Here is a 10,601-nt window from a genome sequence, read left to right on the forward strand (position 1 = left end):
GAAACTCTTCATCTTGGGAGAATAGAATCTATCTAGTGTTCATGAAAATAAAAAGATTTGGAACTGTTCTTTACCTTTGGTCATCTAAGAATAAATTCAAGACTATCCTTGTTACAATATTATCTTGTATTAATCATTTCATCATATATTCTCCTCCAAATATGAATTCAAAATTACTACTACAATTCTAAACTGCCTAATTATCCACCCTTATCTGATGTGCTATTTGATGTTATCTCTGAAAAATATTGAGATCGATCACCACAGCTTTAACCTGATTGACTGAGTATACCACATATCTTTTAGAAGATTTTTTTGAGCAAGTGTCTACTGACCCTAAATGTTTCACTATTTCTATACTTTGATTTTTGTTAAATGTAAAATGAAGCATGCTACTTTCATAGATGATGTATCAACTCTTAAATTCTTGCAAATAATAGTAATTTCCCTTGTTTCTTTATTCTCACAAAGCTTTCTGAAATTAATTTTGAACAATGTTTACTAAGTTTCTACTAAGAGTACATCAATTGTAATATAATTACAGAGATGAACGAAAAGGCATCTATATTTAAAAAAAAAAATCTGTTGAAGGAAACAGAATTACATGCAACTAAGCATAAAAAAAGAAAATGATATGCAAATGCCCAAAATGACATTGAAGCTCAAAGAAGAAAGCAATTCACTCTGAACTTGGAAGATTTTATGTTTTATAGAATGAATCATGGAAAGATTTTATTTTTCAATGGAAGATGTTTCATGGAATAGATGGCAGCAGAATTCAGTAATTACTGAGTAAATAATAATCTTCTCAATGCACAGACTCACCACTGCAATGTTTTAGATCCTTTTTTTTTTTTTTTTTTTTTTTTGGTAAACTGAGAGATTTAAGCTTCCTTTCAGCCCTATCCATATCTGTAGACATCTGTGAGTTTTAAAACATTCTTTTCTGCCCCATCAGTAGTAAATTTATAACCCAGAGGTCAGAACTCAAAGTTTTTCAAAGTGTAATTGACAAATACTGTGAAGCATCCCACTTTATTATAGAAACTTTGAAACTTCGAAATAAACCTGGGAAACATGGAGTACATTGCTTTCAATCAGGATCACTCCAGCTATTTCTACCAAACTCGGTGGGAAGGTAAGAACAAATTTCAGAAAGCTGAAATAATCCTAAAAGCTCTTTACAATAGCTTGCACCAAGCAATACCGAGTTCTCACAGTCTCAATATGAGACAAATTTATATCATCCGTCAAACCCCAGAACTAATTTAACAGAACACTAAATCTAGTGCAACTTTAGTGTGCTGACTAAAATTCACTCATCTTTTCCTTTGTTTTAACTGTGTCCTGCAAAAACTTTAGCTTCTGTTCCTTCTCTTAGGAAATTCTTATTATAATTAAAAAAAAATAATTTGGTTTATAATGATTTACAGTAAGATTTATAGATAATATTATTTTATGATTTATTTTCATTTAAACTGATACTTCCAAAACATTAAAATATGCATATTAATTGTATACCATGTAATATTCCCATATACTCATATCTCTGTAATGTTTAAATTTTTGGACTATGTATCTATTAATTTCTTTCCTCACATTGAGATATCCAAATCCTTTCTGCTAGCCTTTTGGAATGTACTTATGCTTTTTTATAGTCACCCTACTTGCAGTAATATACCATGATTTCTTGTTCCTTCTACCTAAAATACTCATTGATCTACGTATCTCTATTCCTCCTCCCTTTGTTCTCTACCAAGTCTCTGGTGATCATTGGTCCACTTCTTTCCATTGTTATCACTCCTACTGTCCTCAAAGACAAATATTTTTCCTGCTTCCTTATAAATTTAAAATAATAACTCCAAATATAATTATAGAAAATTAAAATTTATTTCACATGAATCTTCCCTGGAAAAAGGGCTATAACCTTGTTTGAAATAAATCTTCTGCAGTCTTTTGCAGAATTACTTTTTTAATTTTTGAGAAACAAAACAACTCTATTAGTTTTATATGTAAATTAAGTACAATATCTGGGGAGAAAAAACATAAAATTGTATATATGAGTAAGTTTCTAATAGTGTAGTGATTGACATATTTAAAGGAAGTAAAATGTTTCTGTATTTTTGTTACTCAATATTTAATAAAATAAAGGATAGTTTTGAAATAAAATGAAAATTATATTCACTCATACAAAAGAAAGAAGTACACATTTCTAGTATTAAAAAAGTATTCAAAACATTACACTTTGCTTACTATAGCTAACATAATTTATGACAGAAGCTATTTTTACAAGCTATTTAATGTCCCATGTACAGGCTGTGTTTGCCTTTTCAGTAGGAGAATAGTAATAATCTTACTGTGAGCGATATATAAAAAAATAATAATGTAACTTGATTAATAATGCATTTGTCTTTTATCACGATTAGAAATGAATGGTTATTTGGGGGCTATATGTTTAATAAAGATTTATTTAAAAAAGGCAAACCATATATTCTGTGATATTTGGAGCAAGATAAAAAAAATTCTGGCCTAATTGTAATACTTTCTGACTCCTCCACCTGAATGTCATTCTTCAAGAAGAGCATGGGAAAAAATTGTAACAATAATATACAAAGTTGCTAGATGGCTTAGATTTGATTTTAAAGAAAGCAACTCTCCTGAGAGATGGTGGAAGGCACACTGCCCCATAGAAAAGGAATATTTGGAAGAAATGTGGTTAAAGGGATGTATTCTCTGGAAATCTAGGACATGAAAGGGAAGGAAAGAAAGGGAAAGGACAGTAACTTGGGAATATGAGAGATTAGAAAACTGCCATTGGCAGTTCCACTGTAAATGACCTTTCTTTAAGTCTTTGGCATAATTGGAAGGCAAACAATTTGGATCTGCAGATTGATATTTTGCATAGTTGTACTTCTTTGACGTTATGGTCTTTAACTATAGTTATATTTATATCTTTTAAACCAAGTCCTAATCTGCTTTTCCTCTTTTGAGATTGTATCTGTAATATTATTTGTTATGCATATCTCAGCAATACTCATCATTTTCATATTTGCAATTTAACTAAGACATTCGTATAGGGGAATGAAAATCCCAACCTATTATGTCTGCGAGTTTGTGTTCTCTAAAATCGAAGAATGAATTTTAGGAACAACGGAGGTGAAGGGTAGGATATATTTATTGAGAGAAAGAAAGCTTCTGCCTGAGGGACAGAAGGGGTCATGAGTGGGTTGCCAAGGTCTCTGTCTTGGTTAGGGACTTTTATAGAGTAAAACCATGGGTTTGAGGTGGGGGAAGGCTGGGAACTCACAAGGCAGTTGGGCATGAGGAGGGACATAACTACAGTTAGCCAATAAGATCAATAGTTTGGATAAAATTGATTACATTAGGAAAAAAATGGGGAAGGGAGTCATGTAGAAAGCAGGCATTCTTACAGAGCTGTGCTCTTTCCTAGGAGATGGGAACTATTTAGGGTATCAATCCCAGGATAGGGGTGCATTTGCATGGTCTTTTGTCTTGAGGCCTGGCCCACAGCAGGAGGCTCAGTTTGTCCCCCTCTTCCCCACAATTATCAGATGTCTGCACCGGCTCCATCCAGGACCTAGCTCTGTCTCACTGCTTATAATATTTCTAACTCAGCTGCCTACAACATATATGACTACACTAAACTCAACAAAATGCAATTAAATGTGATAATTTATTGAAAAAATTCATAATCTACACCTTAATTATCTATTAAAATTAATGCTCAGAAGATTGGGAGTCACAAACACAAGTGTCAAACCTTGAAGAGAAAGTGTGACTAAACTTTTAAGAGGATTTGAATGTGAAAAGTATGTCTGATAGTCACAAATCCATGAAAGTCTTTGGGGGGATGTGGATCTATAACTGCTCTCTTTTCTGGTGGGAGTTATGATAGTTTTTGCTTTGATGTTGCAATGTGAATGTTAATGGATTTTGGGTTTTATGGATAAGTAAATGCTCTGGGTGATGACATTTTATAAATGATTATGAATTTAATAATTCAATTTGGACTCACCCACTCATCTACTAGCTTTAAGAATCAATTGAGCATTTAAGTAACCCATAGACATCACATAATTTAGAGAAGATATGGGCCTACCCAGGAGTGTTCTCCAGGCTCAAGCAGATGATTTTTGAGATTGTTCAGGAATGCAGAACCCCATACAGAAAAAGAGATCTAAGTATTTCATTCAAACTGCTTGTCTAAAATTTCAGTGAAAGCTCCTGAGGATATTGTTCTCTTTCTGTTAGGAGATTAAATGAACCTTTAAACTTGTAATAAGTTTTAAAAGTTAAAAACTGAAATATCTGATTAAAGAACATAATTTTGAAAAGTAAAAATTTAATTACTTATCATCCATAAGTATTACACTTGATAAGCTGTGCTTCCTAATTGCCTGCCAAAAGAGTAATAATTAGGCCATATGTTAGGATGTTGAGGGTTTAATGAGTGGAAGAATATTTGTAGTTTTTTATGGTATGATATATATATATATATATCATATAATACATATAATAGTATGACCATAATGTAAAAATGGGCATAACTATATCTGTATCTATTTCTGTGAATATGATGGATACAGTTGAATTTTGTTTTAAAATCCTGTTTTGTTAATATTGATTTTTTAAATTGGGAAAACTTGCCCCTTTCTGAGTTTATTGGCTTATTTGGATTCTGAATTATTGAAAATAGGGTAGTTAGGGGCTAGGGGTTTAGCCCAGTGGCATGAGTATCTGCCTGGCAAGCCTAAGGTCATGAGTTTGGTCCCCAGTACAAATAAATAAATCAATAAACAAATAAATAGGATAGTAAAAGGCCTAGATTTAGGTTTTATTGACTACAGTGTTTCACCTGACAGAAATGGGAAAAAAATTGACTTCTAGGCTCAGTATCCTTGCATTGTGTCACTGAGTTTTATTTATTTAGGTTACAGTGAAACTAGACTAACATTTGGTAATAATGAACATTAGCAATTCAAACTTGTCCATACATAGATGTTAAGACTGATTTTGCTTACATGAAGAAAAATGATTTAACTTCAAATGCAGTAAAATAATTATTGAAGCTGTACAACTTGCAAAATATTGCCAGTTTAATGATCATTATATATAGTAACTACCTAAAATAATTAAATACTGGAGAGCTGGTATACATGATGACTAGTGATACTTGTGACATTTGTGCTTTGATTATTATTACAGTAATGTTTATATAACAATCTAGATGGATACATTTGATACATTAAATTATGCCCGCACTTTCATTACAGCTATATGAAATATTATTCATAAAGAATTTTTAGTAAAGGAGGTAAGTGAAAAATTAGGAAACCATAGTGAATCTACATTTTTACAAGGTAATATATTACAATCAAAAGAAAAAAGTCTGATAATTTTGTCAGATCAGTTATGTCATCTTTTTATTTATTTTCATAATTTTGTAGAATTTTTCAGTTATTAATGAAAAAACACTTAAATGTCACAGTTTCAGTATCAATTAAAATGAAGAGCAAAGAAATTTGCTTTTTATTCTTTTTCTGTTTTACTGTATGGCCTGTGATATTACTGTAATATATCCATTCATGGCAAATGCCATGAAAACCTGGATAACATAAATGAGTCTAACAACCGGTGTTTAATCATAGTATGGAGTTCTAGGCTTATATTTAGGAATAAATATATTATAAGCAAAGCACTTATTTAACTGTGATATTTAACAAAATGAGAGAGAAAAGGCCCCAGAAGACCTACTCATGGCTATGTAAACAGATGAAACTAGTTTTAGAGACAAATTAATTCAATACCATTTTGATTTTGGTAGTTATTGTCATAATATATGGCTCAAACTAAGTTCATAAACATCCAGGTAAGCAAAAACACAGATACATTTTAATCTGAAAAAGATTGGGTTTTTGTAATTCTTTATTCATCACTTATTTCTCATGTATTCAAACATATGTAAACCATGGCATAACTGTTATATAAAATTTTATATTTAAAGATGATCAAAAGCAAATGAACTTATATGACTAAGATATGCTGGTTACATTTCTGAGTCAAAATCTATTAAAATTTAAATTATCAGATGCATAAAAACTTTATTTCAATTAGATTAATGTTTCAAGTGTATGATCTACATGGAAACTTCACCTAATGGATAGAAAACAATTCTGTAAATATTTACGTCATATGACAGGCAGAAATAAATGTCCAAGGTGCATATCTTATAGCTACATCCATTGCAGAATTATTGTATTTCTTTGCTTATTTTTCTGTAATTTTAGAACTTTTAGTTATTTTTGCATATAGCTTAGTGTCAGAAAGAGACATGATGATGAAAAATTATTAACACTAAAAATACTATATTGTAGGATCACCAAGCCACCTCGTTAAATTTAGGATTTTCCTTTTGCTAATGGAAATTAGAATAAAATCAAAATAAGTTGTTTCAGTACTATAAGTTATGTATTATAAAATTCAGATGCTATCAATATTTATGCATTTATTTCATAGAGAAGCATTCAATGAAAAAATAACCCCAAAAAACACAAAAATTAAAAATGCAGATAAAGGGGCTGGGGATTTAGCTCAGTGGTATAGCACTTGCCTTGCAAGCAGGCGGTCATGAGTTCGATCCCTGGTACTGATTAAAAAAAAATATCTTGTATAGTATTTGTATTATAATTATATGAGAGATATTCTTTATTTTGTTATTTCCATAATGATAAATTTAAAAAATATTTAGAGCTTACACAGTATTACTCTCTACCATATTGTACTGTTTTCCAAATTATATACACATAATACCAAAGATACAGAGAAAAAGAAAAATGTTAACAATGCAAGTTGAGAAGAATACAGGTTGCTATTTTAAAATTCCTACAACTGTTCAAAATAAATTTTAGGAAAAATAAAAGTCTTAATTTTTATAGATTGTTATTACATGGTTTCTTTAAAATATGTACATGAGGATTATTATACGTTGATATTCTCCCATTTATTTCTATGGCTTTTTCTCTTTGTCAAATGCTTTGTAAGCTACTATTTTCTATAATATTCATATGAAAAAAACTATAAAAGATCACATTAAACTAGTCAACATTGATTAAGGATTTCTCCTCCACCTATTTAAAATGTTAATTTATTTCTTCATTCTGAACTGTTAAGAATTTCATGGAATAGGTATTGCTTGAATATTGCTATATTTATCTTTATTATACATAACACAAGAAAAAATATGGAACTATCTCCTTGATCACTTCTGCAGCAAGAGGGTTTGAGATGCTCATCTGTCAGGTATAACTATACTGACCGGGAAGGCAGAACAGGGTGAAAGGAAATGGTGTGTTTTCACATCACTGTCTCCCAATAATAGGAATCTAAGTCACCACACAAATCAGCTATGAAGACAGAATCTTATGACACTGGGGAACACTAGATTTACTTTCAATAAACCTATGCTGCTATATCTCGTATTTCCTCAGGTTCCTTAACACTAAACACACAGGAAGAAAGCAGCTTGGAAATTTAGAAATTAATGGGATTTACGCCTCCTGTTAGTTTTTTGTTTCTTTTTTTAATCACTGTGTTGCCATGTGTGAAGGAGTTTTTGCATTTATTGGTGCTCCTTTTCATGATTTGACATTAAAATTGGATTAAAGTAACATTTGTTTCAATTTGTAATTATGTGCTTTAATTAGAGACATCTTTTCACATTTTTTTTTTCTTTCCAATAAGGAACACCTGTGCAAGTATATTATTTACATTGTAAAACCAACTTAGTCTCTCCTTATCCAGGCACTAAGCTAAATTACATATGTAACGTAAGCACTTTAGTAGTTTTCTACTTTCTAAATCTTTTCTTTTGGACCCTGGAAGAAATAGGAACTCCTTTCTATGTTAAGTCAACTTATAAACAGTAAAGATAAACAGCAAAACAAACAATAAGGGGCCAACATTTGATTCCCAGTTGTGAAACAGTCTAGAACAGATAATTCTAAGGGCATGTAGCAGCCAGAAAGGATACCTGGGGAGCTAGCTTTACACTTGGTGGGTCCCACATCTAAAGTCCTGACCCTTTGGGGTTGTCAGCGCTAGCTTTTACTAGGTTGGGCTACACATTGCAATCCAAAAGGTTACAATCTGTGTTGCACAAATTCCTGTAGAGAAATACAATGGACCATCATAAGAGAAGTGTGAGGCAATTGAAAATAAGATTGATACTGTATTTCTGTGGAAAGATAACATCTCCTGCTTTAGGGTACAGGAGAAATAGTGCATTGTTGATATTGAGACACTCATCTTTGGGGCTTAGGTAACTTTCAGATGCTCAGCACTGACTAAAGTTTTCTTTAAAAGCAAATAGACACAATAGTTTAAAGTTGAAAGCTACATTTATTTTAAAAATATTTCCAAAGTGAAACTCCAGAAACACACTTATGAACATCAACATAAACTGCGCAGTTGCCAAAGTGAACCAAAAGGTTAGATGAGGTCTACTTTTCTTTCTAAACAGCTAGATACAACAAAACGTATTCTGATTAGAAATCTTAGTTTGCCACTGGGAACACTCTAGGCATAATGAACTCTCATCATCACTCTTCCGAATCTAAATTTAGATCGTGTGCATTTCTGACTCCTCAATGATTGCTTTCAGTGTCAAATTTACACTATCCTCTCTTCACCTGCCAAGGTTTTAGACAAACTTACCTTCATAAAAACAGAGTTAAAACTCTCTCCAGAGGCAGCACAAAATCAGCTTGAAGCTTCTGGCAGATTCTGTTGGCCAGTCTGCAGCTAAGGTGTCAAGAGTCAGCACTTTGCAGCTCTTTTGCAGAACAAGACTTTGCCGAATAGAATGATTTTCATGAACTGCTACGAAATACTTTTTATTCCAATTTACTACTCTGAAAGTCTATCTTCAATGTACAAAACATATGTGTATGTTTTGTGTTCAAAAGTAATTATATATTCAAATGCACTCATGCATATAAATACATGCATGCAATATTTTGACTCTCGTCTTTTTACTTGCATTATTAAATATTAACTTAAAACTTCATTATTAATTGTGCATTCATCAAATTAGCCTATCATAAGAAAATATTGGTTGGCGCCTTAAATAACCTGTAACTCTCCTCTCACAGTTCCGGAAGATGGAAATCAAGATACCAGCAAGGCTTATTTCTAGTGAGATTTTTCTCCTTTTAGTGAAGAAATCTATATTCTTGGTAAGATCTGCACATGATCTCTCTCTTGTGGATTTGGGTATGGACTATGGGGAATCATTCTCTGACATTTCTTCCTTTATTACAGGGACAATTCTGTAAAATCAGGGCCCTATTGTCAGGGCCTCACATAACTTTAATTGCATTCTTAAACTTTTTATCTTGAAATACAGTCATACTGGGGATCAGGGCATCAAAATAAGAATTTTGGGTAGAACAGATTACATTAAAAGTGGTTAGTGACATCAAGGGAGGAGTTCTATTATACTACTAAACATTATCTTACTGTTAGAAATTACTGCTGAATTTTAACTGTAATAATTGATATTGAAATAATCCTATTAGGTACATTTGCAATACTTTTCACAGAGGCCTTACTTAGTATTTATACATGATAAATCTTAAGGTTTTTGTTTAATATGGTATAAATCAGCTTCAAAATATGCAATAGATTATCTTTACCAGTAAGACTGGAGGATCTGTGAAAACCATAGTATTAACTTGGGCAATATGATAGTGAAGTGGATTTTAGCCCTAAATTCTTCTCCCCAAACCCACAAACGAGATGTCAGGAAAACAGATTAGAAGTGATTATACCCATGAAAAATGTTGTACTAATTCATACAATATCAGAAAATTAAATAAAACTAAATTTAAAAGACTACAACAGCTATATTAAATAATACAACATTGTTATTTGGGATAAATGCTTAGATATTCTAGTTAAGAAACAAAATGTGGTAATTGAAATATTATAGACATTAAACAGTGCTTACTATTTGAAACCAACCTACGTGGCCATCAACTGATGAATAGATGAAAGAAGTGTTGAACATGTACATCTTGTGCCTTGTAACCTTTTCATTGTTGAGACAAACTACTAGAAACCTAAAGGTAAAGGAGGGAAAGTTTATTGCAGCTCAGTTTGTAGGGGTTTCAGTCCACATTTGGTTGGCTGCAAAACCCAGTGGCACAGCAGAAGGACACTGAAAAGAAAAAGCAGGTTGTGGTTGCAGGCAGAAAAGCAGCAGCAGCAGAAGTAGCAGCATGCAGTGAGGCAGAATCCTCTCCATTTTATCCCTTTCTAGCTACCTGCTTTTTGGATGGCACCTCCTGTACCCACAGTGGGCCTTCCTATCATCCACACCTAGAACTATGCGTAAACAATCAGTAGACCAAGTTAGTAATCACGCAATCTTAATTCCAGCATCACACAATTTAAATCTAGCATCATACAACATAATCCCAGCATCACATATTCTAGAATCAATCACCTCTTAAAAACACCGTGGGATAGCATCCATCCATAAAAAGAATGAAATTCTGTCATTTGAGACAACCTGAATGAAA

The sequence above is a fragment of the Cavia porcellus genome, unplaced genomic scaffold, assembly GCF_034190915.1.
Source record: "Cavia porcellus strain 051 isolate PalLab524CR breed Dunkin Hartley unplaced genomic scaffold, mCavPor4.1 scaffold_5, whole genome shotgun sequence".
Lineage (NCBI taxonomy): Eukaryota > Metazoa > Chordata > Mammalia > Rodentia > Caviidae > Cavia > Cavia porcellus.